The sequence below is a fragment of the Mastomys coucha genome, unplaced genomic scaffold (genome assembly GCF_008632895.1).
Source record: "Mastomys coucha isolate ucsf_1 unplaced genomic scaffold, UCSF_Mcou_1 pScaffold6, whole genome shotgun sequence".
Classification (NCBI taxonomy): Eukaryota; Metazoa; Chordata; class Mammalia; order Rodentia; family Muridae; genus Mastomys; species Mastomys coucha.
The window spans coordinates 88,612,385-88,637,163 of record NW_022196912.1 but is presented as its reverse complement, the minus strand read 5'-3'; the positions used below and the strand labels follow the sequence as shown (position 1 = coordinate 88,637,163).

The following is a 24,779-nucleotide window of genomic DNA, read 5'->3' as shown; positions in this document are numbered from 1 at the left end:
GAAGAGGGTCGTAAATCCAATTTTTAAAAAATGATTTATTGCTCCTATAACATTCATGCTATTATTATATCAATGTGGTCGTATCTTGCTGCACTGGTCACTACTGAAATCCTTCTAAAAGTTTTATGATTTTTATCTTTTACATTTAGGTCTTGGTCCATTGTAAATAGTATTTACACAACTTCTGATGAAGGAGCCCAACTTTACATATTCAGGTGCTATGGTACTATTTGTTAAAAAGAATGTGCTAGAATTTTTAAAGGATGGTTGAAATTGTCTGTATTTTGGTGTAGTGGGCCACTGAAGACTTAAAGCTCGAAAGAGAGATGGTATCCGTGGCTGTGTGCTACACCAAAGACCCTAGACCACAATCAAGGAAGAGATATAAACACTAGGGTTATAGTGTAGAAGGCATGTGGTCCTTTAATTTTTTTAAAAGACTTCCTCAGACAACAGTAAAAAGAGCTAAAAGTCCATTGACGCATCTCCACAGTAACCTGAAGAATCACGAAGAAGGAAGTGCATGAAGTCGTAGCCAAAGGAATGCATGTTGCTTATATATACCTCACCTCCCTACCCAAACTTATCCTCTGAATCTGTTGGGAGCAACGCCAGAAGAGACTTGCGCTCTAGAGCTAGATGTATCTTCTCCAGGATGTGTCTCTGGACAAACCACTTAACATCTCTGTGCCAGAGATAGAGGGAAAAGTGTTAAGGACACAGACACCAAGACCCTACCAACCCTCTGCAGACTGAACTAGCTGGGGAAATGGGAGATGGGGCTCTGGTGAGTAAGGTGATCTCTCAGACCTCAGATGAGAGAGTTTCTTGATGTAGCCCTGGCTATCCTGGAACTCACTTTGTAGACCAGGTTGGCCTTACACTCAAGAGATCCACCTGCCTCTGTCTCCTTGGTGCCGGGATTAAAGGCGTGCGCCACCACACCCAGATCTCTGAGAACTTAATGGCTCCGACTCCATGATAAGTTTCCAGTTAGCACAGAATCACTGAATCTGCCATTTTTGTAACTTCTGAGACTAAGCATCCTGGAGCTCAGTACACCTGAGCTTCCCCAACAGCACTAAAGTATCCCATCCCCAGGGATACTGCGTCTCCCTAGTACACCCAAGCAAGGATAGAATGTGGACACCTGCTATCCAAGGACCCTCTCCAAAGTGCCACTTCACCCCCACCTTCCCAGGGCCTTCACCCTTCTCTTCAGCTTCTCAAGAGTGCACAGGCTGGGCGCCTCTCACTAACCTTCCCAAAGCACCTTGCAAACTCCATCCTGTGGAGCCACTCTTCAAGTCACGCCTGTCCCTTCCATCCATTACACAGCCACACCTCTGCTCCTTCGGTGTGAGACTTGGGAATCACCCATCCATTCACACCTTCCCAGCCAGCCTCCCAGCATGGGGCCATTACCAGATGCTCATGATTTCCTAGAGCGGAGTTGTCAGTGGGACAGCCCACCAGGCACACCTATGGAGGGAACAGACCAGGGGCAGGGGGAAAGACCAGCTCTCCAGTTCCCACAGAGACCATGACATCCATCCTGATCCCTCTGATCCTAAAATCTGATCTCAACTGCTATCTTAACACCTGTCCATCCTCTTGAATGATTACGACATTTTCACACATCTGTATCGCAGCACTTGCAATGAGTCGTCAAGTTCCATCCAGGGAGCTCCCAACACTTACACGTAGGTAGTATTTAATATTTAAGATCTCAGCCAGGGACTTCTACCCCGCCTTAATCATTGTCTACGTCTCGTTTATTTGCAAGCTAGTCAAAGGTAAGCTTAAATTGTTCGGATGACACGCTCTGTTCTCCCAGAAGCTCAGCAAAACTCCTAGAACCAAGTACCTACTCGACAAATACTGATTGATTTGGGTGTAATGAGATCAAAAGGAAGGCCACTTGACCTCACCTATAAAATAGGAATGATAATCTTTATTGCAAGATAAAATACAGAGTTTTGTTTATAAAAAAAATAAAAAGTAACAGAGCCAGCCAGATGGCCTAGAGGGTAAAGGCAGATGACCAAGCCTAACAATAGGAATTTGATCCCTGCATCCACATGGTGGAAGGAGAGTACCAACTTTTTGCAAGTCATCTTCTTACCTCTACATGTGTGCCAGCACACACATGTACACACGCGTGCACACTAATAACAGTAACAGTACTTCAGACACATCAGACACATTAGGGCATATAGCCCACCACTTTGTCATTTCACTGGGAAGCATCCTAGTCCACGGCTGGGTCACAGGGGTGTCACTTTGCAGAAGTTACACGAGTCACTTGCACTGCTGGCTCAAGCTCCGTGGGGTGTTTTCTCAGAACCCTTCGGAACTAAGCACTAATGTTCCGTGATTCTAAGCAGGCTTTAATAAAAGCCTGTGCACACGACTCGAGGGAAATGCTCATTTAATTAACTGATAATAACCTATAATCATTTCCTTTCACAAAAGGCATTAGAATTGATCACAGGCAGGAAACCGCCATCTCCGCAATATTCCTCCTGGCCTGAAGTAAGCAGAGGAATGTGTCCTGTTAAAAGGGAAAGGCCTTGATTTGAGCAAAAGGTGTAGGGTGCCTGTAGGCTGCACGGGGAAACATCTATGAGAAAGGGTCCATGCACCTTAAATTACAGACTAGGTGGCCCTTTTCTACTACTTTCTGGGGTCTTGCACTTAAAAACAAAGGAACCTGAGAACGTGATGAAGTATATCTCATCATTCCTCACAGACGAAGCTATCAAGCTTATGATGAGCATGCAGGTTCTTCCAGGATTCTATCAGGGACCTGTAAGGACATGGGCACCCGAATTCTGTAATAAAATTGGACAACTTCCTCTTGACCTCCACCAATGTGCTGAGCCCCTACTAAATTCCTACCCGCCATCTCTCACCTTTACTCTCTGTAGACTAAGCACCACCATGCCCGTTAAACAGGTGGAAAAATGGAGTCACAGTGGGGTTTCTGAACGAGCCAAGGTCATACAAGCATGGAAGGCCCCAGTCAAGATTTCAATTCTGGGAATATCCCCTGCTTTTGTCTCACCAGCCTCTCTCCATGTTACTCTAGCATGGGCTCCACCAGTCTTCGTGCCTACTGCTCAACCCCAACACCAGCCTGCACATGAGATTGCCACATCACCAGCTCCCTGGAAGTCCTAGCAAGATTTATGTCATCATCACCTGAGGGTGCTTGTTACCCTCTTCCCACCCTGGGCTTGCCTCCTCAATGCCAAAACCAGTGGGAGAGGAGTCAACCTGAGAGTGGCAGCCCTGTTCTTTGGCTTCTGACAGGAGCAAGAGCTGGGAAGAAGGGACATCCCTGCTAGGATTCTTGAGATGTGGGGAGTAGTTCAGGTACCGTGGTGGTTTCTTTAATTTTAAGCCAGTCAGAGTTCTCACGTTCGTTGATTTCAGGTAGCTTTTCAGCTGTGGATCTCCGTGTGCTTTTGGCACATGTGAGTCTGAGCACCATGGAGACAACAGAAGTGTGCAGGCGCACAGTGTTTGCCTCGTCTGCCCCTTTTCTCTCTGAAACTTTCTGCTGGGGGAATATGTCCTGTGCTTGCCACATGTGGAGCTGACTCGGACTCCCCCCACCGCTAACTTACGGTACCTGGACACTCTGCCTGTGATGAAGCGCCAAGTTCTAAAGAATGCCCTCTCCTCTCCGGAATCCAGAAATAGTATCAGGTTGATACTTTGCTCCAGTTAGCCACCCCACGAGCTCACTCCAGAGCAGATGCTGAGGTGGGAGAGGGGAACCCCACTTGCTTTATGCACTCTCCATACTGCAGATCTCCTACAAAGAGCACTTCTGCAGGAGCCCATCACTTCTCCTTTCTGCTGGGTAGGGCCCTCCCAAATGGAATGAAAGAGGAAAGGGATGTCTCTGTGGTCCTGGTGGAAGGGGGACTGTACCCATGTTTCCTCCTCCTATTCCAGGAACCCACAGTGTACCCCTCTTCTATTAACCACCGCCATAGGTTCAGGACTGACCTCTCTCTCTCTCTTTTTTTTTGTTTTGTTTTGTTTTGTTTTTTCGAGACAGGGTTTCTCTGTGTAGCCCTGGCTATCCTGGAACTCACTCTGTAGACCAGGCTGGCCTCAAACTCAGAAATCCCCTGCCTCTGCCTCCCAAGTGCTGGGATTAAAGGCATGCGCCACTACCGCCCAGCCTGACCTCTCTTTTGTTTTGTTTTGTTTTGTTTTATGGAACTTGCTGCGGGAAAGAAGACGTATTAGACTAGGAAGAACACAGTTAAGATGCGGAAAGAAGATGTATTAGACTAGGAAGAACACAGTTAAGATGCGGAAAGAAGACATATTAGACTAGGAAGAACACAGTTAAGATGCGGAAAGAAGACGTATTAGACTAGGAAGAACATAGTTAAGATGCGGAAAGAAGATGTATTAGATTAGAAAGAACACAGTTAAGATGCGGAAAGAAGACGTATTAGACTAGGAAGAACACAGTTAAGATGCATTTGGGGAACAGAAGCATCTTTGGCACAATGAAATAATTATTCTTTTGCGCCCTGGCCCCCTCTCACAGTTTACTCTGAAGATGTTGGGTATTTAAAACTGACATAAATGATCGCAGAATTATTCTATACTGTAGATTCCCATTACCCATTTGTAATGGAGGAAGGAGGTGAAGGCCCCAGCAAAATCGAGCAAGCTAAGTACAAGCCATATAGAGAAAACTCTACGCATTTCAAGGTACTTTACACACCTGTCTGGTTAATGGCTCACTCATTGAGCTAGCTTTGGAAGGCTCGATCCAAAGGCACATTACAAGCATCAAACCGAAGCATCTATCTCAATAGCTATTTTATGCTATCTTAACACCCTTTGATCCTCTAGAGGGGATGAAAACCTCACAAGAGATGGGACCACACCTAGAAATCCTGCCAGCTGTTTTCAAGGTGACTGGGAAAGGGCAGGCAGGAAGAGTGCAGTGGCTGGGGTGACTCATGGTTAAATGCAGACTGTTCAAGTGAGGTCAGAAACAGGGCTGAGGATGAATATGGCCTGGTGACGTGAGAGAGGCCTTAGACCCTGGGGTGACAGGAGGTACTGGGACGCTTCAATCAACAAAGTCACAGCATCATCTTTACATGTCCGACCCTCACACATAGACGTGGGTGTGGAAAGTAGATAGAAAATGGTGGTGATGGATACACATTAAAGAACTTTTCCAGGGTGCCAATCTGAAGGAAGTCTGCATCGGAATGGCAGTTTAGGAAGAAAGAATACTCAGGAGGGAGAAGTAGCCAGATGTACCAGGTAAAGGTGATCGCATGTCCAGGATCAAGGACCAATTCTTAGTCCCAAATTGACCGAGCCACTGACTGAGCCAGGGGATCCATGGGAATGAGCAGAGCTAGAAGAAAGAATTTGATTGACTCTGTTGACTGAGTATCCACTGGGCTATCCTAAGCCACTTTGGCAGCTCGGGTAAGGAGGAGAGGACGACAGGCCACAGCTCACAACTGAGCAAGTGGAATCCACATGACAAGTGCTACTCAGACCAAGAGAACCGAGGGCACTGGGCCACCAGAACTCCCTCCCTGAGGAGTGGCACCTACACTGAGACTCGAAGGCACGTTATGAGTGGAAGGTGAGACCACTCTGAGCCAGCGGCCTGTGGTGAGAAGACAGAACCAGCACAAGAACAGCGTGGGAGGCTGGAAGACAGTTCACAGAGAAGAACTGGAAACTGTAGGAACAGCTACGTCCAGGTGACTTTGTCCCATGATGAAGGCCAAGGAGAAACCAGGGGTCCAGCACCTGGTAAAATGATAGAGACCACTGGGCAGAGGGGCAGGTTATCAACTAAACTAGGGAATAGCAAGTCACAGCCTAGAGATACGGATGATTTTGGAATTGTGCAATTAATGAAAACCATCTGAGGAGAACAAAGAAAGAAAAAGGCCAAAGGGATGTCACCTTAGGTTGAGTGACCCAAATGAAAAGTCAGTAAACAGTACCCTAGAGCCAATTTCAACAGACTGTCATTTTTTTGTAAGTAAAGTTTTATTGAAACACAGTCATGTCTTTGTAAGTCTCAAATTATCTAAAGAGAGCCATCATTATTGTCAGGGACCCTATGATGACAATTCTCCAGGGACAGACTGCTGCTATGGCAGTGGTCCTGTCAGGTAATATTGAAGCTAAGAGTTCCTATCAGTCAGTTATATCTTAGGGATGGTGATGTCTCTGCATGTGGAATTATGGGTCTTTGGCAATGCTGGGGTAAACAACCCCACTGTGCTGTCAGGGATACGAGAGTGCGGCATGTTCAATTATGTCCTACACATAACACTTGATAACAGACCATGAGTCCTGGATTGGGCATCTCTATGGTATGCTTGTCATTATTTGAAAATATACTCCTACTTACCAAAACCAACCTCACTGTAGGGCAGCATGCCATGTTACAGCTGCTGCACAGCTCACATATTCTCAGCTCTCTTGATAGCATCGGGACAGGCTCAGTGAGGAACCTCACTACCTAAATCTGTGTAACTGCCTTTTAGGACCTTCTATGACAAAAATGCAGAACAGCGTATTTCTCAGGATGTAGCCCATCATTAGGTAACATGTCACTATAGTTATGACAAAGACGATTTGGTCCTCAGAGCCAAAAATATTTACCTTCTGCCTTTTATGGAAAACAAACAAAATGAAAGAAACACGCAAAAAACAAAACAACAACAACAACAACAAAAAAAAAAAAAACCTTTTCGGGATGCTGTTTCCATTAATCACACAGGATCTCTGAGGGAAAGAGCCGGTTTCAGTGGGAAGGAAATGAGTCTAAGTTTGGATACAGAACTCCTGAAATAGAAACAACTGGGAAGAAGTTAGAAATAAAGGCAAAATGTGGAGTGAAGATAAAGCTGTGTGACCATTTGGGAAAAGGTAATCGCTTACATGCATAAAAGTCCTCAGGAGGGGCAACAGGAAAGGAAGGGGAGAACAGACCCAGAGAGAAGGAAGAGGAGAGAACGGGAGGAGGCCCTTGAGAGGTGGGAAATCTGTGCTGAGCAACCTCAGAGAAAGTTCAATACAGCGAGCCACCAAGTGTCACAGTGGAGAGAGAAGATGACTTTAAATGGACTGTTAGACATGGGAAGTGGACGCAAAAGGGAGACTTCATTCATAATACCCACCTCATCTCCAGAGGGCCTGGGGGAGAGGTTCCTTTATGCAGCAAGGAATATTAAACTGTGTAGTTTCATGATGTCAGAAGATAAATTTAGAAGTGTTGGGCTAAAGGTTTCTGACACCAGGTTAACAGCTGAAAAGTCAATTTCAAAAAAAAAAAAAATAGCCTAGCAAGAATCCTTAAGCAATAGAAGAGAGGACAAGCCTGGGGGCCAGGTGGGGGACAGACTGGACTGTAGGAAACCAGAGTGAACACTGAATAGAAAACCGAAAGACCTGGATGGCAAAGGGCAGGAGGCTTGTAAGGTTATAAGGTTTACCTGGGAGATTCTAGAAGGGGAGCTAGTTTGGGGTGACTCTGGTTTTCAAATATACTGACTGTATTAGGAGGTTGTTCCAGCAGAAAGGCGTGGCAGAGAGAGAAATGAGGCTTGAAACTTAAAAATAAGCCGGGCTTACTTTTACTCAATGGCTCAGGGACCATGAGAAAATGGGAGAGAGCAGGCCCCGCAAGAGAGAAAGAAAGGCTTCTGAAGGGCTCTGTGTCTCCATGGGTCACACGTAATTCTTTCTCTTATCTTTACAGCCACCTTCAGAATGAAATAGTGTGTCGTCTCCTGATGAGGCATCCACAAGTGACTGACTTAGTAGGTTGGTGGCAGGTTGAACTAGTTTGGAGTTTTAAGGTCTTGCTACCATCCCCACCACGCTGTGACTAGAACCCAAACATGTCTGTGACTTTTAAATAAACCTTGTCGTTTAATGTTTGTCACACAGGAAGTTCCACCAAGCCTTCTTGTCTCGTTTATTTACTTCTTAATACTGACTCTGGCCTGTATTGATACAGCTAATGCTAATACTTGTCAAAATCTGTACAACTTTACAAGCACCGTGAAATAAAATGTAGTCAATTAAAATTAAATCTGAGAAGACCTGTGAGAGGAGTCAGTGAGTAAAGATGATTTCTACACAAGCCTGACGATCTGATTTGATCCCTAGCACCTATATAAAGGTGGAATGAGACAGCCAACTCCTTAGGACTCTGGCCTCCACGTGAGCGCCATGGAAGACACATAACACACATACATGCACACACACATATACACGCCACACAAACACACACATACACACACTTACGCTTTTTTTTAATAATTAAATCCAGGGCATCAAGAGTCCCTGGGTAGACTACAGAAGGCAGAGTCCAAATAAAAAACCAATTACTACAATGTATGAACAACATCCCTGAAGCATGGGACGGGGGTAGCCTGGCCTAAGCAACTTTAGGGCGATGTGAAGACTCAGAGTGAAACCTTGGAGAACATAATGCAAATTCTGAACAATAGCTGGGGAGTTCTTTCTTGGGAAACACTTCTTAGCAATTTAAGAAGTGAGTGGATGAGGGGTGATGAGAGCCCGAAGAAGAGTCTTCAGCCAGACAAAGGGCAAAGGCTAGAGGGATCCATGAGGTAGCCCACTAGAGAGAGAAAAGGGCAAAGGCTAGAGGGATCCATGAGGTAGCCCACTAGAGAGAGAAAAGGGCAAAGGCTAGAGGGATCCATGAGGCAGCCCACTAGAGAGAGAGACATCAGTATGAACCCACACTGAACACAAATCCTTGCAGATAGACAAAGAAATTCTTAATACATAAGCATATATGCAAGGGTTAGGAGACATCAATTTCCTTAGTCTCTTAGTTGAGGAAACTATAAGCAGGATCCCCCCAATTACAACACGACACTTAGCATCCTGAACTTGACTTCTTTCTTTCTTTCTTTCTTTCTTTCTTTCTTTCTTTCTTTCTTTCCCTCTCCTTTTTGGTTTGTTTGTTTGTTTGTTTGTTTGGAGACAGGGTTTCTCTGTGTAGCCCCAGCTGTCCCAGAATTCACTCTGTAGTCTAGGCTGGTCTCCAACTCACAGAGATCCACCTGTTTCTGCCTCCTGAGTGCTGGAATTAAAGGTGTGTGTGCCACCACTGCCCGGATGGAACTTGATTTCTAATACCACTCTCCAATAAAGGAAACCAAGGCTCCTTAAAGAAATGGATGATTAAGACGGAGCAAAAATAAGTCAACTTGAAGCATCCGGTGACCTGACTACATCACTAGCACCTACACAAAGAGGGAAGCAGAGAAAATAAACAAGTGCTTAAAAAAACAAACTAGAGCAACACTCCCACAGTGAGGCCAGGCATGCCACTAAGAGTCAGGGGAGCTGGCTGGGAATGCTCCCCAGGCCAATACTGGCAATGCTTAAAACTGAAAGTCTAGCCGGGCAGTGGTGGCGCACGCTTTAATCCCAACACTTGGGAGGCAGAGGCAAGAAGATTTCTGAGTTCGAGGCCAGCCTGGTCTACAGAGTGAGTTCCAGGTCAGCCAGGGCTACACAGAGAAGCCCTGTCTCAAAACAAACAAACAAACAAACAAACAAAAAACCTTGAAAGTCTATAATGATACAAATGGCTGAATATGGGCTGGTGAGATGGCTTGCTGGGTAAAGCCTGCCAAGCATGAAGACTGGCGTTCAGATCCCTAGCACCCACATGAACACCTGGTGGGCATGGAGCACACCTGTAATCCCAGCACCCAAGAGCCAGAGACAGGGGATTCCCTGGAACCAGGTAGCCAGGTAGACTATGCACATACACACATATGCACACACATACACACACAACAATGCTGAGTGAATAAATAAGGACATGAGATTAGAATTCTAAATAACTGCCGGGCCGTGGTGGCACACGCCTATACTATAATCCCAGCACTTGGGAGGCAGAGGCTGGCATATTTCTGATTTCAAGGCCAGCCTGCTCTACAGAGTGAGTTCCAGGACTACACAGAGAAACCCTGTCTCGAAAAACCAAAACAAAAAACAAAACAAAAAAGAATTCTAAGTAACTTATTTCTAAACACCCCCTCAAGGAAGTGAAGCATAATTTCCACAGCCTAAGTGTGGGTTGAGCATAGTGACTTCCTTTCAAAGACTACAATATAGATGGGTGAGGAGCCACTATAAGAGATGCCTGACAAAACTCACCTCAGCCAGGGGAGCAAGCCTCCCATCAGTGAGGACCTATGCACATGTGTGGATGTATATACAGGGCAATACTCTACTTAGCACACTGTGACACCATCAGATCTGTCACTTAGCACCTATGGTCTTCCTTCTCAAACTCTAGATCCAAAAGAAACATTAGACCAACCAAATCAAGTCATTGTACAAAGTGCCTGGTGAGTATCTCATAGACTGGGAAGCACGCCCAACCCAAGGAAAGTCTGAAAAACTGTAGTAACTCTCAATTATGAGGGGGATTCTGACACAGAAATAAGTCAATAAAGTAAAATGTAAGAAAGCAGAGAAACTATGGAATTTAATTAGTGCAAGTCCCATTAATGATTCATAGACTGTGAGACACACCACGGAAGACACTAGTCCTCAGGGAAACACTGTGAGGATATGGAACTCTGTGTGACCTTCCCAACTGTTCTGCAATCCCAAATCCATTCTAAAATGCGCATTTATGCAAGAGACGTTACTTTTAAAGGAAAACTGGCCCCACAGAATTCTAAACCCAAGTAAATTTCAGAGGGATGTAACTCTCAATTATACTTATCAATTACTACAGATGTTCAATCTGACTCCTATCACCAGGTGTGTGAAAAGAAAGCCAGAGACAGCAAAGCAAAGGGAAACGGGACCCTCCCAGGCTGTGCAGGGCACACAGCTCATGTTCCTGCCCAGCTTCCCACAGCTGGCCGGCCAGGTGTCAGCATCCCAGGCTGAGCAAAGGTGCAAAGGTCGTGGGAACTGTTAGCTACTTCACCAGCCTGAGGAGGGATGGCCTCAGGGAGAGCATAACACATTTTTCAAAATAACTTCTTTCTCAGAATTGTTCTCAAGACAAGATTGGTGGAGGGCCCTCCCTAAGCTGAAAGCAGAAGAAAGGGCAAGACACACAAAGCAGGAGGAGGGAGAGGGGGAGAAGTGAAGCAGGCCGGGGGCGGGGGTGCGGCCGAAGGACTGGGGAGTGCAAAGCACAGCTACCAGCTGCCAAGGAATATCTCACATCATGAGTAGCTTTCTGCAGCTAAGGCTGAGTAATACGGATGACACCGAGCACATTACACTGTTGGATTTCTGCAAACTCGGTGGAAAAATCTGAACAATGGCTCCAACACAGCCCCAGCCTTTTATTCTTGTCCCCAATGCTTAGGGATTAAGGACTGCCAAAACTTTGCATGCATAGCTCCTCTGGGCCAGATTCTCTCCAGAGAGATTAATGATGAGGACCCCCCAGCCCTGACCCCACTCCCTATCCCACCCCCACATCAAGCCTCAGAAACCAGCATCACAGTTAACAAACTCAAGTGACTCTCATGCCTACCGAGTCTGGCAACCACTGTGGGTACTTTCTTCTTCATGTTATCACCACCCCATCCCTTCCTTTGTCATCAACAGACAAAGATGATCCCTCGTTCATCCAGGGCTGTCTGTTCAGGGAACTATGCAGGTCACATATCTCTACTCAGAAAGGCTAGAGACCAAAAGTATTTTAAATGTCAGGAGAGGATTTTAGATACTGGAATATTTACATATACTTAATGAGATGTTTTGGGTCTGGGACCCAAGTCTAAACATAAATTTCATTTATGTTCCAGACATACCTTGAAACATATAGCCTGGGGGTAAGTTTGTACAAAATTTTGAGCACACCTGTATTTCAACTATGGCCCATCACATGAAACCAGGTGGGATCTTTTCAACTTGTGGAATCATGTTAGCATTCAAAACACTTCAAATCTTAGAGAATGTTCCATTCTGGGGGGTGGGGAGGAGATAGAGAAAGGTATAATGATATATAGAGAGAAACGTTTCTGTATGTAGATCATATGATCTACGTGACTTTTCAAAATAGTTCTATTCACAATTTTTTTCTTTTCTACTCTTTCACTAACTGCTTGCTATTAATAATCCAACACATCTGTAGAAACCATTGCCCATAGTTAATCCAGCAGTGCAAAACATTCAAGAGTTTAGTGTTAAGGTAAAACCCAAATACTCTGAAAAAGAACGCTGTCAGAAGTAGTATTTCCTATTGACCACTAAATTCCACAAAACAGACTCAACACCCAGGAGCATATGTAATAAAATTACAATAAACGTGGAAATCAGAATGGGAGCAATGAAACGAGTTAAAACACAAACAGTGTAAGCTGTGTTAAAGCTGAGCCACAGACGTGATTTCTGAGTTCTGAAGCAAAGGGGGAGGAGAACTGGAGTCAGCAACATGATTCACGTCAATCACGCCGACACCACACCCACGTCTCAGAAGAAATATTCCCAAGGCCCTTCAGTCAAGGAAGATGCTTCTAGTGCCGTGGTTCTCAATGTTTGCTTTCAGGGCCAGGAGCATCGTCATCGGCACCTCCTGCAACCTGCTAAATATACAGGGTCAGAGCTCAAGGTGAGACCCACCCACCTGTGTAACAGACCCTGCAGGTGACAGCCATGCCAGCCGCCTGCGTTCTGCGGACTCCTGCCTTGCTGGGTCTTCACACACCTTACACTGAGGGTGGTTACACACCTGTTCAGAAACATCCCAACATGCCACCCCAGGGGTTTTCCCCAGGGCATGATGAGGGCAATGCTGACCTACAAAGCCTCGAAACATGGAGCCTAGCAGACAGGGCAGGCTGTGTGATCTGGGTCTCCCAAGGTCACGTATCAGACATGGTTCTGAACATCTTCAGGATAATGGATAAATATGTACATGAATGGACATCTGCTCAACAATACCACTTGGGCAATAAGTACCCATAAGCAAATACAGAATGTCATTTTCTTTTTTTCTTTTCTTTCTTTTTTTTGTTTTTCAAGACAGGGTTTCTCTGTGTAGCCCTGGCTGTCCTGGAACTCACTCTGTAGACCAGGCTGGCCTCGAACTCAGAAATCCGCCTGCCTCTGCCTCCCAAGTGCTGGGATTAAAGGCATGTGCCACCACCGCCTGGGACAGAATGTCATTTTCAAAGGCTGTAGAACTGTTTCCATGAATTTGTTTTAGTGGAGGGAAAATTACCAGTTATAATCAAACATCTTCCCGTCTTAATTAAAAAAAAAAAAAAAGATAAAATCTGCACAAAGCCTTTCCACAGAAGCTCTGCGGTTTTTAGCTCCACAGTCCAGTAAGAGGATGCACTTAGTACCAGCCCAGCTTTACAACTGAGAAACACCCACAAGAGAGTACGGGTGCCAGAGGACTCATCGCCCTAGAACCTTGTTCCTTTGACTTTAAGCATCAGTGTCTGCAGGCAGCTCTGCCCTCCATCACTTTTCTCAGGGTTCAGCCAGGAGAAGTGTGCCTGTGTCAGGCATGTGACAGGATCCCACAGACATCACAGAGCAGGCCTCTGCTTGCTGAGAACACGGAGGCTCAAAGACCCATCTTGGGATCCCATTTCTCTCTTTTGAGACGAAGTGCTAGTGATTGGTAAGAAGAGGTTAGGGGTGGGCTGTCTGGGTCCAAAATCTGTAGCAGAAATTGCCTTAGAGATTGTTGTCATGCTCAGTGGCCAGGTAGCACAGGAGAACTGAGCCCAACCAACGTAGTACTTTTCATTTGACTTTTCTCCCTAGGCAATCCTGACTTGACATGTCATTTCATAAGATACACACACACACACCTGGAAGCTCTTCCAAGCATCCTAGGTAAGGACCTGTTGTCTATCTGGAAAGACAGTATTTATTGTCATTATAAGAACGTTACAAGCAGGGCATACATCATCTCTGGGAAGTCACATTCTTTCTAGAATGATTCCAGGTCACAGGCCCTTCAACTAGGCCAGAGTTAAGGAGTTGGCATCAACACTCATCCATCCAGCTATTCATCCAAGAAACATTTATCAGATAACATTATGCACCATATACCAAGCTGAGTGCCAAAAATAGGGAGATCTGTGGAAGAGAGTAGAACCAAGCTGGGCGTGCCCCTTGCGCTGTGATCTAACCCATGGGACCTCACCCATGGTGAACCTCTGCAGTTGTTCCACCATAGCTAACATCTAATGCATGGGGTCTCTGCCTCTCTCTTTGGGGCAGCAGAATCTCCTATTGATTTTTTGGATCTCATGTCCCTTACAGATGTTGTCATCTCAATAGTTTAGACTGGGGTACAAGTGGGCATAGGTCTCTTTGACATTAGCTACTGGCTGGTTCTACACTTCTCCACAGATACAATTCACACTGTTTTTATCTTTCTGTCTCTCTCCTCTTACTGCCATATCTTCCGCTGTCTCTTTTTTAAAAGACTTTTCTTTTTAAAGATATATGTATGTGAGTACACTGTAGTTGTCTTCAGACACACCAGAAGAGGGCATTAGATCCCATTACAGATGGTTGTGAGACACCACATGGCTGCTGGGAATTGAACTCAGGACCTCTGGAAGAGCAGATACCACTGAATCATCTCTCATCTCCTTCTGCTGTCTCTTAAGCTCTAGCTCCCTACTGCACTGAAATGGGGAAAAAGCCCTCACTGTTGCAGAAGAGATGGAACCCATAGGAAAGCGAGCACTTTCAAGAAAACAGGGTTCTTTACAGTCCAAAACATTGTTTCTCACACATCCCAGTAAGGTACCTCACTGCTATCTTACAACACAGAAGATGCCAGGAGCCAAGTTCTGACAGGTACCCTAAGCAGGGTTCAGACTGGAGACCTAAGGGCCTCTAGTCCAAATCTGTCATCACTAAAGAGCTGCAGGAGCCACAAGTGCCTCAGAGCCTTTGGCACCTGTATACACACACACACACACACACACACACACACACACACACACACATGAAAGCACCATGAAATATGAGATGGTGCAGGGCACTGCTTGCATAAGGATTTGCATTGATTACCAAGTCTGGATACAAGCTTCCTTGCCTAATGAACACCATTCATATTCTCAAAGCAATTAATGTAAGGCTGCAATGACTAGCTCCCATTTCCTCAGGACCGGGAAACAGTGAACTCTGACCTATTAATCCCAAAGTTACCTGACGCCAACCTGGGCTTCCCCTAACGTGGTCATCAGTCAACTTACAATTAAGTCCCACTGACCTTCCTGAAGGAGGCCTGGGTCAGGAGGCAGAGTCACAGAATACACTTTCCTTGAAGGGTTGAGTTTTCTTTCTGCAGTGGCTCCTCACTCTCTGTGATCTTCTCTCAACAACATAAATACAAAAGGACACAAAGTCATGGGAATGATCTTCCTAATCTAAAGTTTGCTTGAGGTTTCTTCAGCTCTCATTAGGGAAGGGGGGGGATGCTAATAATATATGACCATGGGGTTGTTTTTACGTCTTACTTGGTAAACCTGAACAGCAAGAGAAGTAAGACCTTATTAATCTAAAACTCCACACACCTTCTGAGTCGGGAGGACCAGGCTTCATTTGCAAAGAGCTTTGCAATCAGTTTCATCGGCTGACAGAACAGGTGGTAACACAGACCGCCTTCCATAGATTGAGAAATTGAGGCAAAAAGGCGAGACAGGAGGTGCAGGACGAGGGTGTGGTGATGCCCGAGCGTTCATCTCTCTGTTACTTTCCTCTGCACTGTTTTTATCTTTCAGACATTACCACCTTCCTGTGCTGCCAACGGCTGTGAGGGGCTGCCCGCTAACCCCTTGTGTGTGTTGTCTGCTTAGGCCTGCTTGCTTAAACCCTGCATGATCTCCTACGTGATTTGGGGCTTGCACGCTGCTTCTCCAACTCAGTTGGAAGCTCTCTCAGAGCAAGTGTCCTCACTACTTGATACATCACAGAGAATGATGATTTTATGGTTTGTTTTATTCTTCACTTTGAAGACAAAGGGTGACCTCAGTTCAAAGTAAAAGGAGAAACATGTTATGTGGCAAACGAGACTTTAAATGGAAATATACGGAAATGCACTCCACCGCTTTCCTCAGACTGGGAAAGGCTAAAAGAAACTTTACAATTTTTAGTTGTTTTTGTTACTACTCCACTATCAAGGAAATGTATAACATGCACATTCCTTCCTATCCCTTTAAAGAAACTAAAAGAGTGCTTTAAATACATTGCCCAGCCCAGCATGGTGGCACATGCCTTTAATCCCAGCACTGGGTAACCAGAGGTAGGTGGATCTCTGAGTTCAAGACCAGCATAGCATGGTCTACATAGAGAGAGCCTGTCTTGAAAAACCCATGACGGTCTTGATGATGATGATGATGATGATGATGATGATGACGACAACGACGACAAGGATACTTTTTCCAGAGCCAATACACTAACTAAATTGCAAACAATGAAATGACTAACATGTAAAATGCAAACAGATGAAATATTACCATAAATTATACCCACTGTCAAATCTTCTGAAAGAGTACTTAACTTGGGCTTTTCTCCATCCTTAAACAGATGGACCGGAGTCTTCCAAGATGCTATTCTATACCCCTCTCTGTATCCCACAGGACAGCTAAAGCACTTAGGTGCTATGGAAACATACTAGCCTAAACCGTGATATCGTGAAGGAGAACAGAGGTCTACTCTTGTCAATTTACCTAGTTCTGTCCTCCATCCACAGGCCTTCCCTGACAAGCCACTTCTGCCATCCACCCCTGGCCACACCCTGGGAGCATCTCTGCCCAGAAATCTACAACACTTAATAGACTCCTGCCCTTCTCCTATGATGCCTGATCTGTCTGGGTTGAGGGATTGCGTTCTGTGCTTCAGCACAAATAACTGAATTACATACTGTAGCAACTGTTTTTGTTAGCCCTTTGGACATTTTCTCCTTTTTGTTTTTAACATCCCTCCCACACACCCACTCCTCTCTGCGTTTTTCTCGTCTTGTCTTTCAACTACATCTAACAGGTCAAATTCTACCAAGAGCCAATCTTCTTATCATCTCTTGCCTCTGCTCAGATACACAAGCTCTGGTCACATACCTGGGGCCAGTGTGTGTGTGTGTGTGTGTGTGTGTGTGCATACATGTGTCTTAGTATGTCTGTGTTAATGTCTGTGTGTGTGCATGCAGATATGTGTATATGTGTGCACATGTATGTTTGAGTGCACACATGTTCATGTGCACATTTAATGAGAACAGGTGTGTACACTGATGTGCATTTATACCTGCGGAGGCCAGAGGCCAACCTCAAGTGTCTACCTTAGTCGATCCTCTCTCCTGCCATGTTTTGAGACAGGGCATTTACTTTTACCTGGAGCTTGTTAATGTGGCCAGACTGCTGGCCAACAGGCCTCAGGTTTCACCTGTTTCTACCTCCCCAGCAGTGGGATTCCAAGCATGAACCATCACATTTGCTCTTTGGAATGTGGGTTCTTGGGATCAAACTCAAGTCCTCATTGTCCCCATTCTGCTGACTGTGCACACCATATCTCCTAGCCCCAAACTCACAGTGCCAACTTTCCACTGGGTCTCAGCATCTCTTCAGATTTCTTACACTTTGCTCACCTCTTCTCTCTCCTCCTTCCAAGACTATCCGACTCCAGATACTGTCTTTAAGACCTCAACTCCTTTATACTCTGCTATGAAACACTAAAGCTGATTTGGAGGCTGCCTATCCCATTGTTTTTGTCCTTGTTCGGATCAAGTTCAAGTCTTACCATCGGCGAAACGATGGTAAGAATTATTGATGTAGCTTCTATGACACTTCTGGGAGATACAATCTAGCTAAAAACTTCCTGCTCCTCTGGCTCCTACAGTCTTCCTGCCTTCTTGTCTGCAGTGATCCCTGAGCCTTAGGTGCAAGAGTTGTCTTATCAGGTGGGACTTGACTCCACAATTCTGCATTTCATTCCTTGATGAGGGTGGAAACTACACTTCTCTGTGAGCATAAGGGTAAGTATTTAGAATGTCATTAGAAATTGTGCTGGCGAGTAAAGGGACAGCTGTAGGTTCTCCTCCAAGATCCATGACTTTACTAGCCCTCATAGGAGTGGCTGGCTATGCTATCAGTAACCAGGCATGATTTCCTTCTTGTTGAGTGTGCCTTACAGTTTGATTAGACAGCTGCTGGTTACCTCCTGCATCCTTTTAAGGTCACCACGCCATGCAGGTCATTGTTGTGGTGACACCATAGCTGAGCACTGGTTGCTTCCCTCCTTTGGAACCCTGCATGGCACCTTCTGGGGTCACCAATGCTAGTCCTCGGGGAGGGGGCTTCCAGGTCAGATACAGTCCAGGTCCGTCCTCTGGACCCTGTGTCTGAAATGCATGGTGTCTTGAGCAATAGGGACTTAACCTTCCATTTCTAGGCAGAAAAACAAGGGCAACAGCAATAGCCTATGTTTTGAAAGGCTCTGGGACAACCCTAACAACAACTCAAAGGAGGGTTTATCATGGTGGCACGTGCCTTTAATCCTAGTAGTTCAGAGGCAGTGGCAGACGGATCTCTGTGTGTTTGAGACCAGCCTGGTTTATATAGGAAGCTCCAGGCCAGCCAGACAAGGTTACAAAGTGAGACCATGTTTTGTTTTGGTTTTTTGTTTTGTTTTGTTTTTTGTTTGTTTGTTTTGTTTTTAAAAAAAAAAAGCACTTGGGAGGCAGAGGCAGGGAATTTTGAGTTCAGGGCCAGCCTGGTCTACAGAGTGAGTTCCAGGACAGCCAGGGCTACATAGAGAAACCCTGTCTCAAAAAAGAAAAAGAAAAACAAACAAACAAAAGCATGCTTCCATACCTCCTGCTTTTGGGGCAGCATTGTCAGCCCAGATGGGAAATTTTCACTTAAACTATCTAAGTAAACATATATATCAACTAATATGTAGTGTGGATATTTTTAGGTGGTTAATAGTATGTTTCCTTGTGTTTAATTATTATTTTTTGGATACCCTTATCACTGTTTTACCCTCATTTCTTCTTATTCTGTATTTATCTCCCTCTATTCCCACTAATTAGAACTCTCCTCCCCCATTTTCCCATAATGGGCCTGTGATCCAAACTGAGAGTTCATAAAAGAAGAGAAATGCAAATCAAAACAACTTTGATATTTCATCTTACCTCGTCATCAGAATGACAAAGTCAATGGAACAGCCAACATCAAACGCTAGAGGACGCGGGTGGAGGTGGGTACCCTCATTCACTGTCGGAGGGATCCCAAACTGGTGCAGCCACTATAGAAACCAGTGTGGAGAATTCTCAAAAAGCTAAAAGCAAGTCCACCAGGCCACCCAGCTTTAGCATTCCTTGGCCTCCATGACAAGGATGTGGTCCCAGTCCGCAAGAGCTAGGAAACGGAAACAAACTAAGGAAATGCCCTCCTACTGAAGACTGGATAGTGAAAAGCTGGTGCATATGCACTACAGAATACTATTCAGTTGTTAAAATAAACGAAGCCATGAACTTTGCAAGTAAGTGGATAGAACTAGGAAAGAGCATATTAAGTGAGGTAGCCCTGACTCTGAAAGTCAAAGTTCTCCTGTTCTTTCTTGTTTGAGGCTCCTACAGATGTGAGCATATATATCCTGGAGAAACTACAGAAATCAAGTAAGTAAAATGGGACCATTGCTGGAAGGGGACATGGTGGGCAACAGAGAGGGAAATGGTGGGGTGTGAGTGGATCTCTTCTTCCCCTCATCAGGACCAGCCATGCTCATTATCTACACTCCAGCAAGCAGACTGCTCCGGACAGCTTTGTTCTGATGTTCTTCTTTTTACAAGGGACAAGGGCTCTGTCTCGGAGATGTCCCTTAAGGACACCCTCACACTAAGGTGACACTGGCATCACCTGTGCAGAGGTTTTATTTCTAGGTGACCTGCTTCCCTGAAACTGATGCTACTCTTCACTCATTACCACGCTGAGGGATTAACCTGGTATCAGATGAAGGACGGCTATCAGTGGATTGTGTAGCTCTGACAAAACTTATGTTCCATGACACTGGCCCAAGCGGCACAGGCATTCAAGAAAAATGAACCTCATTTTTTTCTTGTTATGATGGTTGCAAAGTGATCTAGAGAGAAATACCTGACTATCCCACCTCCTCTGTGTCAGGGCCACAGGAAACATATATGTTGCACAAATATGCAGTAATACACATGAGCAACAAAAACCAAGCAGTCAAACAAAAATGAATCTGTGACTTCTCACAGGCATGGATGAATGCAGTGGCTGACATTACCAAAACAGTAAAAACAACCAAATAATCAAAGATCTTGTGGTCTTGCGAGGGACTGACGAGATGGCTCCACAGGTGAAAGCATTACTGCCACAAGCCAGACACTGAGCTTAGTCCCAGGAACACAAGGACAAAGCTGGAGGTGGCCGTGGCATCTATAATCCCAGCATCCATGGCCAAACAGAAGACAGAGGCAGGGACATGCAGCTAGCCTGGAGTATTCAGTAGAAGCAACAAGCGAGACCCAACCTTAACCATGTGCAAGGTGAGAAGCAACTCCTGACAGCTGACCTTTGACCTCCACAGATCTGCCTGTACATCCACCGGGAACCAGGCAAGTCAGTGTGCACATGAGTGTGTGTGCACACACAAACACACACACACACACACACACACACACACACACACAAATAAATATTTGTTTTAAATTAATCCTTTTAGTACCCTGGCTTCCTCACTAAGCTTGGCCTCTTCATTTTTCCCAAATTCAACAATTTGCTTCTGAAAAGGCTTTGTTACTACAGCAGAGCCTTTTGAGCACATTCCACTTTTTTTCTAACTAATTCCCTAAGAACACCACTTCTGACTATTTCACCTGTCTCCTTGTATTTTTCTAACACTGGGAAACCTCACCCAGTAAAACTCAAATACATAACCAAATATACACATCAACATGATCAAGGAACATGGTAAGTCTGTTTATTTTTCAAGATCTTTCTGAAAAAAAAGAGTCAACCTACTTTGAGTTTTTTTGCCTGTTCCAAATCCTATCTGCATAATCCCAGGCTGGTCTGCCTCTTCTCAAAGGGCACAGGGGTTATAAAATGACCTAAGAACAATGTTGGAAGTTTTAGACATGTCATACAGAAAACTCCACCAATAATGGTCTGAAACTCTATATAGTTTTTTGATAAGCTAAACATTTAATGGTGGTCAGTAGCCCTCTTTGCCTATTATGAATATTATCTGGGATAAATACCTTTTCCACTCATTCACAAACAGATCTTCTACCTACCCCATCCTGCAACAACCTACCCCGCTCCTCAACAAGGGGGACCCAACAATAGAACTTTTTACAGAAAGGTAACAAATGAAAATTCTACACCCCTTCCCTTCCAAGTACACAAACAGGATAAAGCTAGGGACTCACCCAGGCAGGGTTCTGAATAGTCTGAGTATTGGGCCCACCAACTGGAGACTAAATAATTCTCTATAATCTAAAAAGGAGACTATCTGCTATACAGTCTGAAATGAGCTGGAAAAGTCATGTAGGTAGGCATCAGCTGTGGTCTCCCAGTGATGGTGATCGCAGACTCACACCCATCCTTCCCATGAGTGCCAATATAGGAGACTCTTCATGCGTATGCATGTGGGTGTGCCTGTTAGTGGGTGTGCCTGTTAGTGTGCGCGTGTGTGTGTGTGTGTGTGTGTGTGTGTGTGTGTGTGATGGGATGGATGGGTGGATCTGCCATTCTTATGTTGAATGTTTCAATCCCTCCTGTCCCTCTCAGGCACTGGAACCCAAGATACTTGGAGTGGGGAAAAAAATGGCTACCTAAAATGAAAGATTATGGTATGTCCATGATGCTGTTCAATTGCAACAGCAAAAACTTCCTAGTTACAGTTGCAATATGCCTTTGCTTGCTTCTTGATCCTCAGGCCCTGGAAGCCACATCAGGCAACCAGGCAGGAAAGGAAGTTGAAGCTTTGGCCTTTCTTTTGAAGTTAATTTGAAAAGAAGTGTTTCAACAATACAAATCATTTCATCCAAAGAAAACACACGTGGATTTTTAAAAAGAAACGTAAATGTTTAATCCAGGCATCATTTTAGCCTCTACATTTTTTATGATAATGTAAAACAGAGAGAAACAATTCTATTTGTTAGACTTGTGTTCCTTTCTTTCCCCTCCGAATTGTATAAGAAGGTGGTTTCCAGGAGGACAATGCTACATGAAGAACACCATGTTCATTACTCTCCAGAATTACAAAGATGTTCAGGAGACATAGTGATACAATGCTATACTCTATATAAAATGATTTAGTAACTGTGCAGTGTTCCCAGGAAGAATCTTATACCATGACTCCTCTGTGGTGGGGTGGTTGCAGAATTATTTATCAGGATTCCCGCATCCTGAACTGGTGAGAACTGAACACTCTGCACTGAAGGCAAGTTTTACCTCTGAGACATCCAGCTGTGCTCTTACTACCCATGAGCCCTTGAGGACTGACAAGCCCAGAGACTGGGCTTTTGCCTTGCTTCATTTTAATTCAATTCCAACCAAAATAGCTACATGCGGTCACAATACTGAACAATATGGCTCTAAAATGCTCACCGCATTTGGGGACTCATTGTTTACCTTTCAAAAATAGAAAGTTAGGGTTTGGGCAGTCTTTCACATAAAGCAGTCTACTTGACATTTCACATAAGTTCTGGGAAAGCGGCTCCACCATGGTTTAACACTAGTTAAAAAAAGAAAAATTCACCTGTGGGAGCTATCATGGAAGTTCTTATACAAATAGAACATGCTAACATTGCCAGAGGTTCTAAAATAGTGTCCTAAAGGAAAAAAAAAACCTAAAAAAGTAAGCCTAAAATATGAAATATTTTATTTTGCTTATGTATATCTCTCAGGGTCACACTAACATCACTGAATGGACAATCTCAGTGCCAGGTCTTAGGACTGAAGAGGCAATAAAAGGAATAATGGAGTGTCAACTTCAGTTATGGATGCTCTGAGCACAGCTCAAAACTCTTCAGACCCAACCCTGCCTCAGAAACCAATGTCACCCAGAGGTTTGTCCATTGATGAACTCAGTAACCCATTTACCAAACATTTCATTGGTGCTTACTACATGTCAATCACAAAGCTGGATATATTAAGTTAAGGAACTCACTTTCTGTCTTTTTGGACTGAAATGTTGGGGGGAAAAACATATAAACACATTATAATACAATGTGGTAAGCTCAGGTTGAGCCCAGAGGGCAAGGAGATCGGACCTCTCCCAGAGGGCCCAGAGAGGAAGGAGGTAACATTTGAACTGAGAGCTCAGAATGAGGAATTCATATGGCAAAAGCAGGAAGGGGCATTCCAAGCCCTGTGGCTCAGGAAGGTGGGAAGTGGGCAGGAGAGCCTGATGGGAAATGGGAAACACAGGAAGTGCTGCTCAAGTACAAATCTGGAGTCAGGGAGTGGTAAGAAGAGAGGCTCAGATGGCACCAGGTCAAGGAACTTGGTCTTCAGGATATGCACAGTAACCAAGTAGCTGCCTGGCAATATACTGGAGGGGAGGTCTGCAGAGGCAAGGAGAAGCAGGAGACTGGCTTCACCCTAGAGATCAGTAATAAAGGCCTGCACACAGGCTGCTGTAATGGGAATCCAGAGAAGGGAGACCTCAGAAATCTCCAGATCTAGGAGATAGACAGTAATTAGAATTTGCTAGCCCAGGTGACCGGATGGATGTGGGAGCTAAAGCAAACAGGTATTCGGGATGACTCCCAGATTGTAAGCTTTGATGACTCTGTGAATGTGGCTAACTGTGAATGAACGAACACAGCCTGAAGCCACTCACGAACAACACATCTGACTCTGCCCTGTGCGAATACTTTATGGCTACCTCAGAAGACTCTTGCCAGGTAGACATTGTCACCTCCAATTCAAAAAGAAGCCGAGGACAGGTCCCAGTGGACCAAGGTGCTTGCCCACTGACCTGAGAGTTTGATTCCTGAACCCATGTCAAAACAGGAGAGAATTTTCTCCACAGATGTGTTCTCTGACCTACATGCATGTTACGACACACATGCAACCTCACATGCACATATCCTCCTACACAAATATCACACATAAGCCACTAACAGTAATTTGTTTTTTTAATGCAAAACACTGAAGCTTGAAAAATGAATGACTTGCTCAAGATCAAAACATCCAATAAGAGTGAGAGGCACAATTCTGATTCCAGTGCAGTCTAAACAAAGCAGGCAAGGCGGGGCTGGGAGGAATGGTGCTGCATCCCAGGCCTGCAGAGTTTCAGAAACCTTTTCAGATACATACATGGTAGCCAGCAGGTGGCTGGACTCCAGGTTACAAAATCAGGCAGAGACACGGGACCATCAGCCTAGGCATGGCAATGAAGACCAAGGAGCGTCCAGAGCTAGGGTGCAGGAGAAAAATAACTCTCCCTGAACTAAACTCCAAAAAAAAAGGATGGATGGCCAAAGAGTGAGAAACCCACTAAGGCAATGTAAGGCAGAGAAGCAGCAAAAAAGAAGAAAACCACAGACATGGAGTGCTCAGAGGTGAAGAGCACTGACTGCTCTTCCAAAGGTCCTGAGTTCAAATCCCAGCAACCATATGGTGGCTCACAACCATCCATGACGAGATCTGATGCACTCTTCTGGGGTGTCTGAAGGCAGCTATAGTGTTCTGGCATATAATAAATAAATAAATCTTTAAAAAAAA

At 44.9% G+C, this 24,779-nt stretch overlaps 1 protein-coding gene across 1 annotated transcript in view; it reads right to left on the bottom strand.

Moving 5' to 3' along the window:
• Prkch (protein kinase C eta) overlaps positions 1 to 24,779 on the bottom strand; it is a 203,096-nt gene that overhangs the window by 145,195 nt on the left and 33,122 nt on the right. The window lies entirely within an intron of this gene.